This window comes from Drosophila willistoni (assembly GCF_018902025.1).
Source record: "Drosophila willistoni isolate 14030-0811.24 chromosome 2R unlocalized genomic scaffold, UCI_dwil_1.1 Seg167, whole genome shotgun sequence".
In the NCBI taxonomy this organism is placed as follows: Eukaryota; Metazoa; Arthropoda; class Insecta; order Diptera; family Drosophilidae; genus Drosophila; species Drosophila willistoni.
The window spans coordinates 18,061,929-18,076,372 of NW_025814050.1; the positions used below are offsets into that span (position 1 = coordinate 18,061,929).

Here is a 14,444-nt window from a genome sequence, read left to right on the forward strand (position 1 = left end):
AGCGAAGCAATGGCGGACACACACCGAGAACAAACGCCGACAGAGGCAGCGGCAGCGACAGTGGCAGAGCTTTGACGTTAGCGTTGACTTTGACTTTGGCAGAATGAAAGTAGCTTTGTTGTATGCGTGCGTGACTTTGTGAGTGTGTGTGTGTGTGTGTGTGTGAGCTTGAGCCGGCATTTGCAGCAGCTGCTGCTCTCACTCACACACACACACAGATACTTCTAAAAAGGTAGGCGATTTATTTTTGCATTTGTTGTTGGTATTTTTCGGCAATTTTTTTTTTGTTTTCGCTGCTGCCGATTGCTGCTGCTGCTGCTGCTGCTTTTGCTCAACTTACTCAATAAAATTTTTATTATGATATCTACGCACACGTATGTATGTACACACATACATATACACAAAAAATACAAATTGTCGTTTGGGTTTTTGTTGTTTTTTTTTTGGTGCGTCTTCAACTCTTATCGCCGTGTATATGTATATATGTACTGTGTGTATGTATTATATACTTTGGTATATAGACGGATGTTTATGTACTTGTATTTGGCCAGTTGTTTTGTGATTGCTTTTGCAGCTTTTTCAAGGGTGACGTATTGTATAAATGTATGGCCATATCCCCTTTGTCAGAACCACCTCAATTCGTGATTTGTTAGCTGTTTTACCGACCATATACACATGAACATATGCATGTGTGTGTGTGTGTGTGTATATATAGACCTGATATAAACGGTGGATAGACTTTAGAACGAGCTATAAAAATCAAAAGAATCAAAGTGCATTAATTCAAAGATCGAGGGGCAAATTGGAATAAAACGAAAACGTGATTTAGTGATAAGTCTAGGAAGACATTATCGAAACTTAAAGTGATTTTTATACCTCCATACATTATGCATACATATAACTTTTAATTAAGCATGTCGGCCTTATGATACCCTGTATGTACAAATGTACATACATATATATAATTTGACGCTCAAGATATTTTCTAACCCAAATATGTAAATCTTTAATAAAGAATCAAAGAGTCTCTTTTAAACTTTGTTTGTTTTTCTAGAAATTATATTTCGAAAATCAGTAGATATCAGTCGATCTTTTTAAAACTTGATATTCTGCTTCTTTATGATATTCTGATAGATAGACAATTTATCTAAAAATGTTTCAAGATGTTTTTCAAACTAAATTTCATTCTGATCTTAATTAAATTATTAAAGAATCAAAGAGTCTCTTTTGAAAACTTTATCCAATTTTCTCGAAATTGTATTTTAAAAACCAGTAGATATTAGCCAATCTTCTTAAATATGATATCTTTCTTCTTAATAATATTCTTTACAGTCTAAATTTTTAATTTTGATTGATTTCATGCGATTTTTTCAAGGACATCTAGGATAAAAGCTGAACAAAAGAGCTAAAAAGAGCTATTTTTTAGCTCTTTAGGCAATTTAGAAGAAGAACAATTTAATTTACAATTTAGAAGAAGTCAGTCATCTCTATCTTCTCATAGTAAGAGACTTATAGAAGGCCCATAAGATATACAAAATATAAAAATAGATTTCATTGCCTTAGCCAAACAGCCTAAATATTGCTCTTTCTTAGGTAAAAACGGAAGACAAGGACAACCTCAACCCCTCGTTCATTTTCCAACTGTTTTTACTCACTTTTGCAGCAGATTCTTAGCTCATTATCGGAGGTCTCTTAAGCTAGAATCCAGAGAAACTTAAGAGATCCTTGACGTTTATACCAAAGTAAGGATATGCTTCGTTTTTTTACCCCACAAATATAATACATGTATTCCTTCTTTTCTCACCAAACATTCTACAAATGAAATGTTCTCTTCCACTTGTCACCTTTAACACAAGTTTAAGGTTATGTTCAGCTAATGATGTACGTATGTATGTGTGAATGTAAATAAGCCCACAAGGATGCCAGATTGACGACGCCTTTAATGATAATCGTTTTTAAGCTAAAGCGATTAGTCTCGTTGCTTAGTAAATGGGTGTGTATGTGGGTGTGTGTGTGTGTAAATGTGTCTTTGTCTCAGTGTCTGGTATCGCCAAAGTGCAGTCATTATTTTCTCTGCTCTGTGTGTTATGATAAAGAGTGTATTGACCTGAGAATCTTTCTTTTGTGGCGGTTCGTGGACTATAAATGTTACGATGACAACAGCAACAACGAAAAATAATATTAAAATTATTGTGCATAAATTAAACGTAAACTTCTTTAACGTTCTGCACAAAAATTCGGCAGAAAAAATTAAGCAAAAATTTCCAAAAGTCGAAAAAAGCAAAAAAGAAAGCTGCAGGCAGCGCAGCGTTGCGATGCGTCGAAGAGCATTTCCGCTGCCAGCGTTTGCAGTCGCAGCAAAAGCAACCGCAGCAGCAGCTGCTGCTGCTACTGCAGGATGGGAGGATCACAATGGAGGGGGAGTAAAGGGGCTCACAGTGTCCGAGGTTAGAGACGTTGCAATAAATTGAAGCTTCATCCCTTTTTTTCTCTTTTTGTTGTTGTTTTTGTAATTTCGGCAACGACCAACACCAACAGAAACATCAACGAGCCGCAACCGAACAAAACAACTCAAAAAAGACCCTCAAACCCCAAATGTCTGGCAACATTGCAAAAAAAGGGCGCAGGCAGCGACGAGGGCAACGTCGACAGCAGCAGCAGCAAGCCCGAAAAAAAACTTATCCGCGTGGAGGACGTGCAAGAGTTTTCCAACAAATTTGCAGCTGAGGACGTGCAACAGTTTTGCCACACTCTGCTGCACATGCACAAACACAGCAACACATTCGAATGAGAGGAAAAGAAAGAGACAGAAAACAAAAAAAAACAGAAAACAGCAAAAGTTGCATGCTCGTGTTTGGTCTCTCGTTTTTGTTCTGTCATCGTGTTGAACCCCTCGTCATCCCTCCCCCTCTGTGTGTATCCGCTTGCTAGTTGCAAGCAAACCCATCGACAATCTGCTCAAGGATGATGGATTGTGGGTGGTGCCATTGGGGGGAGGGGAAATGTTGTTTGTTGTCTGCTCCGGATGCCAGCAGGTTGAATCATTAGTCTAATGGTGCACGCCCATAATACTAATAATAATGAGCTGCATCTAATTTTGTACCACAGGAATGCAATTAAATTTTTTGATTTCTATTCCCAAAAATAATGCAAATCTTTTGGAATTTCGCATGGAACTTTTCAAAATTCTATTTCTCAATCAATCGAAACGAGGACCATACTGGTCTTGGCAACTCACCCCCCCACAGTATTTTTTTCTCAGAAATTGCATTCAACTATAAAATATCATTCTCTCATTTCTTATATTTAGAAGCCGAAACCAAAATTCAACAAGAACAAAAAGGGCTATGCACAAATATTGCAAAGGTCCTTGGAGGAAAATCTAATTGAAAACAAATTCGTAGTTTTCATAGGTTGAATAAAACAAAGAAATTTAAACGTTTTGGAGAGAAATATAACATATGTTTTATCATTAAGCATCAATGTCTAGCAAATTGTTACATATTTAAGTAGAAAATGTCAATCTTAACCCTTAGAATATTACTCTCACATATGAAATGTATATGTACATATATCAATATTAGTGAATAAATGAATGAATGAATGGAGACAAAATTTTTTGGATTTTTGAAACTGAACAGTTTCCTAGGTGAAATCTCGGTTTTGGAGTCATAAATTTTCCTTATTTTCTCCCCGAGTATTCCGAATAAATCCGAATCTGCAGTATATAGAAGCTAATCATTCGTAATTTTGTTTCAATATATACATATAGCAGTCTAGGAGGAGCTTTCGTTGATCCAGACGAAAGGACGGACAGGGCTATTTAAACTCATCACGTCGTGCTGATCAACAATAATTGTGTACCTCATATTGTCGAAGATCGTTTTCTATATCTGCTGCACAATTAAGCTTATAGATGACAAAGTACATTAGTAGATAAAGAATTTTGTCGTTTGTGCTGATCATAGGACTTTTTTCGTTTTATTCGGGGGTTTCCCTATAAATATGTTTTCTTTGTTGTTAATATGTTTACGAGACAGGGAAAAGTATGAATCAATTTATTGTGTGATGAAAAAAAAAGAATGAAAATGAAAAATCTATCAATTTGTTTAGAGAAGTTTTGCACTAACAATAAAGTAAATGGAAAGTACATATGTACGCTATGAGGAGATCAAAGTACACTGATTATTATTATTATTAAAGTGTAGGATATAGTTGTAAACTATTAACCTAACTAAATTTTACAAGCACTGGCAACTAAGGCCTTCGGCTTTACATCCGAAAACTACATCTATGGCCTACATCCTACTAGCCTGGGATTCGAACCCGGATCCTCGTTGTTCAGTTGACTAAATTACTGGGCCACTTGGACAACTTATCTACCGAGAACTGCCAAAGTACACTGAATGACTTTATTATTTACCACTTCATTATTTTATAGTTGAGTCGATGGCCTTAGCTAGCACTCTTTATTATATTATTTTGTATAACAATTACTAATAAATAAATAAATAATTATTTTATAGTTATTATATGTATGTACTTAAATTGTACATGTGTGAAAAACTCCCAAGTGAGCCAAATAAAAAAACATTTGCGTATTTTTTACTCAAAAGTACCATGTGAATAAGCAAAATTTTTCAACCCGTTTGGAAAATTCAAACTTGTATCAAAGTTATTATGTAATACATAATTTCAAGATCGAAACAGAGTTCGAAAGAGAGTATCCCATAAACTCTCCAACCGTTTTTTAAAAATTAATTAGAAAAATAGTTTGATCCCAAATTGTGTAAAAAGCATTTCCCAATTTGAAACAAATTTAACAAGCATCTGATCTTTTTTAAAAGCAGTTCATCTCAATTCAAAAACTCTTCAACTGTAAAAGAGATTCGTGTGCAGATGAACCGAGGGATTATACGAGTATTCATTGTATACCTGATATGGGGAAGTGATCAGAGGGTTTTACTTTAACAAATCCAGTGCAAGATAGGACCATTGAATCTTGAGCAATGACCGCAAATTGGCGCTAGAGACATGAGTTGAGGTAAGAGAATCCTGATCCTGAATCCATGATCAGGCAACGCAAAAACCGATTTTCTGACTAGAATTTCGGATATTCACTTCTACAACGATCATCACATAAACCGACGACGATTTGAAAGCTCAATTTAGAAATAAACTCGTTATTATGTTCAAACCACTTAATGCCTATGATCCCTATAGAAGAAGAAATAGATCTTTTATTTCGCTACCTTCTATCACTGCTTCAGCTCTTGAACTGATTCTACATCTTTTTTGCCACAAATGAGACAAGAGCATTACTATCTAGTACGTCACTTTGTCACGACACATTTTCATTTATAATTTCATAAGACTTTGTAATATTATCCTAATATAAATAATCTAGAATTCACTGTAATTTTGCTTTATTTTGCTGACCTTGGTTAACTAAACAATGTTTAAATTGAAAAGATGATTAGGGGGGAAAACTTGAAATCAACTTGAATAGATAATATCATTTAGCTATTTTCCAGTATGCGGTCAACATTTCCGGATTGACATACCAAAACCTTGACACTGTTTTTTTTTATGTGCCTGATTGCAGAAGCGTTTTCGCAGAACTTTGCGAGGGTAAAAAACAGTTGGTAATGGGGCCTGGCACTAACAAATTCTGATTGTGATTCATTGTTATTATTGTTATTCTGCATTGAAACAGTTGTCTTAGATAGGAAAATCCAACAGAACAGGCGCAGCAGCGTGTGTTGATCATTTTCTGATAACCCAAAACACAATATGCAACTTGTGTCGAGAGTCGTAAAATTTGAAATGTATATATGTAAGTGTCTATGAAGTGTTAACTTATTTAGTTGTATGTAAAATGTTTATAATGCTGACATTTCTTTTAAGGGTTTCAAAGTCAAGTGCAGACCTTTTTTTTGACGGTCCTCGCATAATATTTGCGTACTTCTCATATGTATGTTCATTTGTATTTGGGCTTTGCCCATACATTATCTTATCGGGTAATTATGCCAGTATTTACAATGTTCCGCCCATAACCACGTGTGTGTAGAGGCCAACTACACCTACTACATATATGTAGGTTAAAAACAACAACAAACCACAGAAAATGGCAAATGGAATTGCACAACATTTATTATACAAATGTGGTTAACCTAGAGAGGTCCACGAAAGTGCTTACATAATGAATGGGAATCTTGCTAAAGTGGAGAATTTTTGAGTCGATCTTTATACAATTTATATACATTTTTCTATAGATCAGTGATTGGTGACTTTATTTCAGTTTATTAGCCACTTAAAGTGCAAAATTTTTAGAAATTTTGGAATGGGACTTTAAATGTAAATGGGCTTCTTTGGATCTGAAAGAACCTATCAATTTATATAGATTATAAAGATTCTATTAACTTCTATATAAGTACAACTTATATAATCTCTAGGAATTCTTTAAAAAATGATCACTGATCTAATTAGACTCATCTGTATCATAGAATACTTATCATTAGACGAATTATTTGCCTTTAGGCCCCAAACATAAAGCCATATAGGGACTTATTGTTAGTTAGAACCACTAGACTTTAGATGTTAATAATTGTCTAACCAAAGTATAGAGATCTTCTTCGGATTGACAAAAAGAGTAACATATGTAGTAACGTATATAAAGCTGCTAATGAGATATATAGAAAACGGATCTAAATTATAATTTTTGGGGATAAAAATAAGAAATTGTTGGGCTTTAAGAATTCACTAATTTTCAATGAAGTTCTATTCTCAGAATAAGGATTTAACAAAATTACTTCAAAGACTCATTAGTTAAGCGTACAGACAGCCGAGTCCGTGTCGAAAATTATACGAAATGCCGATTCTCAGGACTCTTTACATGGATTCGTCCGTGGAATACTTAGAATGTTGGAGGTTGGTGGTTCTGTCTATGGATACTTTTGAAAAATTTTCTAGAATTTAAAATGAAAATTTAAATTCAAAATGGATATTGAAAATACAAAAGATGAACTGGTAAACTATGTTCCCAATTTGTTTCCTACAATATTTTGTCGTTAATTCTCTAAATTATAAAGAAATTTTCAAAGAATGTAAACAGTCTAATGGAGGTGTAGATATTGTGGGGTGAATTCATTAATTTTAGAAAGGAAAATCGGTTTAAGATATCGAATTAAATCAGTTAAAGATGTAAAATATTGCGTTTAGGGAGATTATTCTCCTCTACAGGGAATTTTAAACAAAGTTTCTAAATAAATCAGTGCTTTATCTTATAAATCTTTAACAAACAAATATTGATTTTGCCATAGCAATAGAAAATATTGTCTCCAAGAGTCCCTATTATTCCCTATTCCCCGAAGTCGAAAGAAAAACAAGTATATTATGAGTTTTTTTTTGCGGTTTTTGGGGGTTTCATAAAATTAATCAAAACTATTCCATACCAAAATAAATCCGGCTTTAACTTTGGGCATAACCATGCAATGGATGCATATCTCAAATATATTTCCCATTTATAAATCATACCAATCAATATAATTTGTATACAAACAACTGTAGTTTATTAGAAAAGTTTAAACATATACATAATAATATTATGTAAGGAGAAATGATAGTAATTTTTCAGTATTACGGAAACGGCATTGTTATCTACTTATGTATGTGCTAAAATCATTTCCCTATGACTTGGAGAATCTTTAACAAATACCACCTCCATCTAGTATATTTGGCATTTGTTTACCCTGATATTCTTAGATAACAATAACAATAAACTACGCCGCCTAATTTGCCATTGAAAAAAACAAAATCTGTGTGAGAGAGAGGGAGAGAGGCAAAGAGAGAAAAAAAGTCCATAAATACGATGTAAACATTTAGCGATAGGCCTATTACGTCTATATGCGCAACAGCTAGAACAACTTTGTAACCTCTTTGTGCTAACCTAAGATGGTTAGTGGGGGTGGGGTCCCCCCTCTGCCTCTTCGCATCAAGAGACCATGCTTATAATACTTGCATAATTCAATTTGCAGGCATGCAACTTATTTGTAGTGTGACAACATTTATTGTATAAATTTTATTAATACTATATAAAATCTAATGCCTATGTAATACCCATGCGAAGGTTGGTCGAAAAATTTGCGAATATGGGAGTCAGGAAACTTAATAAACAGGAAAACTCAATCAGTCAAGTTTATGAATTTAATCTGATTGCAATAGTCAGTTAGTCCAGTGTATAAGATAGGACCAACATGTGTTCTCTCTATAGGCACTGGGTTTATGAGGTTTTATCCATTAGAATGGAAAACTTCTCTCAAATTTTTAATCATATCAAATATAGAAAAGTGTAGATTACTCTTTTTAAAATGATCACCAAAAATTTGTCTTTCAAGGACAGCAAATATATATAGTTGGGGTTTGGTTTAAAATCTTTTTTAAGGCATATGGAGACTTCCCTATACTTAAGTTTTTTAAAGTAAAGACTTATTTTAGAACAATCTCTTAAATAGTATCTGTTAGATCACCAGCAGAGCTCTTAAAAGATTGTACAGAAAATAGAAAAAGGCTTCAATAAAGTATAAATAGTGTAAAACTATAGTTATAATGATTATAATCAAATAAAGCTATCAAGATATAGACTTCTATTTAAACAAGATATGTCTCTTTTGGTTATATGTTCAACAATCTGTCTTATTTATATGATATGATTAATATTCGGTGTTTTTGTCTTATTCATGTAAAATGTTTTAATATCTAGTATGTATTTTATTTTCGTAAAATGAAGTAATACTTATATAGGATCAAGGGAGTAACCAGATATCTGCTCCGTAACTATTTAAATTTTTAAAATTTTTGGAAGAATTAATTTAATTTAAGATGAATTTTTCTTAAATATTTGTTTTTAATAATTAATTTTGTTTCATATATTTGAAAAAGCAGTTCTATTCTACTTTTTGAATAAATCGATTCATTTAGTTGCAATTCCCAACTAGTTTTAGCGTTGAAGACATGGTATGGCTATTGCAATTCTGGAGTTATTTAGCAAGGTCTGCTGATGACAGAACTTGGTAGTTCTTGAAATAATCTTCTTTTGTAAGTTCGATTTCTGGATAAATTTAAATCAAAATGTATTAAACGAATTCAGTTCAAATATGTTTTGCCATCTCCGATTTGAGTCCTGGCTACTACCTTGAGTGAGACCTACTTATATTCTATTAAATTAAGACTAAAGTTGGAATATATCAAATATTTTCTTAAATTTTAAAGAAAGCAGTTTGAAAAAACTAATAATTAAAGCATTTCTTTAGCGTTTAGATCTATTCGGAAGTATTTGATTATCAAAACTCTCTAAACTGCCTCTCGCTACATAGCGGCATCGGAATAGCTCTGTGTGTGTGTGTGTGTGTTTGTTTATTTGTTTGCCTAGGTCTTCTTGCCTTACCCAACCTGATGTAATTGCTATTATTGTGATTGCAATAAATTTGTTTACCGAGCGTGTTCGCACACCGTCACAGAGAATGGAAAACGCCGCGGAGAGAGAGAGGAGGGGGAGGTGATCGGGTGAAGATACATAGAGATAGTGTGGCACTAACAGATCTAACAATACTCGAATAGAATATTATGAATAGCCTGAAAAATAAATGTGAAAACATTTGCTTAATGCGCCTTTTGTTTTGATATGTCGGAGCCTATTTACATGGTTATAATATTTCTCCGTCTTGTTTTTTGCCCCAATGTCAATGTCACTCAAAGAATATACATTTGTTGATTTTAACATGTCATGCATGATATATATATCACTAGATGAAAACACACACGTTTTATCTATAGGAAAAGGCGTTTAAGCTTTAGGCCCATATATGTAATTCTGGTCATTAGCTAATCGTTAGGGTCGTCAAAAGGGTCGGCCAAAATGACTTCTTAAGTGAAATTTAATTATCATACAGTTTCGAAATAATGATAAGACCCACCTAGCACGTGATAGATAATTTTTTTGGGGCCTATCTTCAAGGTCGGACAATTAGAAAAGAAATTATTTCTGTCCATAACTTCCTCTTTCTTTTCCTAATCATGATATAGCACTTTATACATTGGACTAGCCCAAGAGAAATTAGAATGTGTTTTTTTCAATCTAGTTTCATTTGGTACTTTGATTATTTGGTTTATCATTAGATTAAATCTCTAGTGAAATTATAAATAGTATAGACACTTATTTAATAAGTATATTAGACAATCTATATTTTATTTAGTCAAGTCATTGCCATTGCCTAAGAGTCTTTACCTCTTCTTTAATCTATTATTTAGCAGTGATTAGAATGTACTTAGAAAATGTGAAAATATGAGATCCTACATATGGGTTATCCGTTCAAAGGGATTAAATTTTTTACGAATATACAATATAGGTACATATGTATGTTATATGCAAAAATTTAGAAACTCAGTACAGTAGATTCCGGTTATAACGACGCTCAAGTGACCGACGATTTCTGTCGTTATATCCGGAAGAAGTACTAACCGAAGGCCTTTTCATATAAGTTATAGATTGGGTCCAACCACCACTCATCGAACTTTACTCGCTATAACCGGACGGATATTATAAGCGGAGTCGTTATAACCGGATTGTACTGTTCTTTATATTTATTTAGATTTTTAGAATATGTTTTTATAAATTATTTAAAGTGCTATGAAATCTAGAAACTTTACTTTTGGGTGTTAATTAAGGAACATTTACACTTTTATTTTAAACAATATATAAATTTTGTTTAAACATATCTCCAAAGCGTAGATCTAAAAATTCACAACGATTTACCGACTATTTCTAAGTCTAACAACCATATAGTTACTATATATTGTTCCGATTTCCAGATGTAATCACATAACCTTCGGAACTGTTTCATTAATCAAGCAAAACGAATCCCATTAACTTCAATTTCCAATTGTCATACTTTGATTTAATTTAAAATTAAATCAATACTTTTAAGGTATATATACCCACAATATGTGTAATATATGGCAATTAACATGAATTTAATCTGGATTATATTTACTTTGTTCTTTCCCGCTTTGAGTTGGGCAGCATCGAAGGATTGTAAGCAAAATGATCCTTAAATATTATACTTAACACAATATACATACGTATATATTCTTATATGATGTTAGATCGCTGTGATTTTCTACCTTTGGAGGGTGAAGAAGGACCTGATAAAGATTGTGGATATGACACCAAAGTATGGAGCTATAATAGGGAACAAAATATTTGCTCTCCTTGGTCTTATTTTGGCTGCAAAGTGGATGGCAATAAGTTTCATACCCGACGCATATGTGAAATTGTTTGCATTTTCCCATCAAAAGATTTTGCTACAATTGGTCCAAGACCTGACAGAATCGAAGTGCTATTGAGAAAAGCTTTCGAAGGAAAGGAAAATAGATAAACATATCTCAATATTAGTTTATTTTTAGATTTATCTATTCCATAATAAGATCGAGATGAATTCAAGTTTTTAAATCTAATCGAGTGGACTTGTGTACTTTTAAAACCATATTTCATAAGTGTTAGTTAGCAAAACACGTATTAAGTCATTTCCATCTTTGTAATTGCAATAGTAAACTTGTGTAACTTGACTTTTGAGTATTACCTATGTAGGTACCTTGGACATGGCAATCATTTACCGTTCATATAATACGCTTTTAATGACTGCCAATAATGAAAATGGCTTGTTAACGGAGGCACACGAGAATTATTACATGATTACAAAATAGTTTTGCAAGTTTTATCGCATTGCCCTTGACGTGAGGATTTGTAGAATTTACTTAGATTCATTCGTAATCACTTGAGGAACACTTGAGAATAAAGCATGAACCTCAGTACATTCGTTTCTTATTGATGTAGGTGGTCGATGCGCAAATGGGAACCTGTGATTTATAGCTCATTGAAAGGTTTAGTCGGGAAGGTCATTTTAGGGAAGAACTCTGGTCAAATGAACTTTATGAATCGAGGAAGAGTCAGGCAACTGGAGATTAGAGTTTAGACAGTCCTTTACTTTCCTGCTTTGTAGAGAAGGTCAAGCTGTTAAATAAGTAAATGAATTACATTGAATATTACATTAAAACTAGCAAATTAATAGTTACACTTTTTTAGAGTTGCAAAGTCATGTGATTAGTCATTTCACTTTTATAAGAGAATTTTGGAAAAATTATTTTTGGTTTACCTTGCCGTGCTAAGTCTAATGTCTATATATCGTTCCGATTTTCAGATGTAATCATATAACCGTCGGAAGTCTTTTATTAATTAAGCAAAACGAATCTAATTAACCTGAATTTTATACTTTGATTTGTCGAAATCAATACTTTCAAAGTATATATACCCATAATAACTGTAAGATATGGTTATTAACATGAATTTAGCCTGGATCTTATTTACTTTATTCTTTCCTGCTTTGATTTGGGCAGCATCGAAGCATTGTAAGCCAAATATTCCTTAAATATTATACTTACCATAATATATTTATGTCCTCTTATATGACGTTAGATCGCTGCGATTTTCTACCTTTGGAGCGTGAAGAAGACCCTGAAAACGATTGTGCAAATAGAACTAAAGTATGGAGCTATAATAGGGATAAAAATGTTTGTTCCTCTTGGGCATATTATGGCTGCCAAATCGATGGCAATAAGTTTCATACTCGACGCATATGCGAAATTGTTTGCATTTTCCCATCCAAAGATTTTGCCACTATTGGTCCAAGACCTGACAGGAATGAAGTGCTAAAGAGAAAAGCTATCGACGAAAAGGAAAAAAGATAAGCATACATATGTATCTCATTGAGATGAATGCAAATTTTGGTTGGATTATTACATTTTCAAATGTACCTAGTGTTATCTCTATTTATTATCTAATATATGCAACAATCGAATATATGTAGTTTTTCTTTTAAGCAATTTGGCTTAAGTTAAAATTGACTTATTAATATTTCAATTATAAAGAAAAGTTTGATATTTATTTTGATAAAATTTATCAATTGATTTGTATGTACCTTTTAAAAATCAGGTTAGCAAAATTTCCCATACATTCATACAAAGACAGAGATGGAGGATGTATGGGAAATTTAAAATGGGAATTTTGTTTACCTAGTTTTTAGAAATGATGGGCAATAAAATTCATCTAATTTTTGTCGGATTTTTATAAAACATGTATCATTTGACGGGAAATTTAATTTACTTTCATACTTCATATAAAGAAAAAACTACTTTAGTTTAAATTGGTATCGTAAAATGGAGTCAAACTAAAAGACCTCAAGAATTACATACTTTTGTATGGCACCAAAACAAATACTGGGACTAAAATGAAAATTTTTGGTATGCAGTTTATCTTAGATTACCTTGATCTACAAATTCTTCAAAAAATACACACTAGTCTAACTAACTAGTATTGCTTACATTTACACAGTTCCGGTTAATATAGCCAAATTTAGTGAAATTTAACGATTTTGGGTTCAAAAGTTTCGTATGTGTGAATCTGAATGTTAGAAGATAACTTTAAAATAAAAATGCAATGATTAGAGAATTAAAGAATTTAAAATATATTCGGCTTTCGTTTTCAAGGGCATGCAGATAATGATCCTTGATTATAGAAGTTGCTTGACTTCAATTTCTTCCAGATTTTTTATCAGAAAAGTAAAAGCTTTATTTTCCTAAGCCATAAAGTATTTAAAGGGTGTTCTGGATTCTGATAATGCCTTCTAAAAAAATATTATTTGCTGTTAAAAGATTCTCTAATTATAAGTACATATGTATGTACATACTTATATGTACATATGTTTGTAATTTTAAAAATCATTCAGTGTGATTAAGCCCATGAGGATTCTTCCGGCTAAACACTCTACAGATAGAAAATTTAAAAACTCTAAAGAAATGTCTACTAGCAGCTGTATGGAATTAAGTTTTGAGAATTGAAAACTATTATTTGCATATTTTAACTGGAAACTGACTGGGACAATGTAACCCCATTGTATGCCCAGGTATCAATTGTCCAGACATTTAATGCCGCTGCCGCTGCAGCGAGCGATAAGTGAGGGCGGGACACAACGGGGGTGTGGCAGCAATGAGAATTTTGCACGTACGCAGACTGCGTCAATAATAACTGCATTGATGACAAACTCTCTCTTTTAAACGCTCTCTCTCTCCCTCTCTCTCTCTGTCCGGTGCGCTCGCTTGTCGACGCACTCTCACGCTCTCTCCATTGCATTTCCTGCTGCTGCCGTTGCTTCTTCTTCTTCTTCTTGTTGCGGTGGCGTTTGTGCTGTAGTTCGTGTTCGGTTCATTGACCGTCGGCACGTGCATCGTAAACTCGTGCACGACCTCTTGTGAGAGTATATGGGAATAGATGTGTCGGAAAACTATTGCACATCCTCACAACACATTACACGTTGCATTTTATCGCCATG

The 14,444-nt window shown here is 33.2% G+C and overlaps 3 long non-coding RNA genes across 3 annotated transcripts; 2 read left to right on the plus strand and 1 right to left on the minus strand.

Moving 5' to 3' along the window:
- Positions 1-11,012: 11,012 nt before the first annotated feature.
- Positions 11,013-11,625, plus strand: LOC124460237. Its single transcript, XR_006954168.1, has 2 exons — positions 11,013-11,092; positions 11,164-11,625. It is a non-coding gene; the product is annotated as an uncharacterized LOC124460237 (long non-coding RNA).
- Positions 11,626-11,668: 43 nt separating this feature from the next.
- LOC124460238 lies at positions 11,669-12,226 on the minus strand. Its single transcript, XR_006954169.1, has 2 exons — positions 12,133-12,226; positions 11,669-12,070 (listed from the first exon to the last, which is right to left on the minus strand). It is a non-coding gene; the product is annotated as an uncharacterized LOC124460238 (long non-coding RNA).
- Positions 12,227-12,298: 72 nt separating this feature from the next.
- On the plus strand, positions 12,299-12,914 carry LOC124460239. The gene is made up of 2 exons (XR_006954170.1): positions 12,299-12,465; positions 12,533-12,914. It is a non-coding gene; the product is annotated as an uncharacterized LOC124460239 (long non-coding RNA).
- Positions 12,915-14,444: the final 1,530 nt, after the last annotated feature.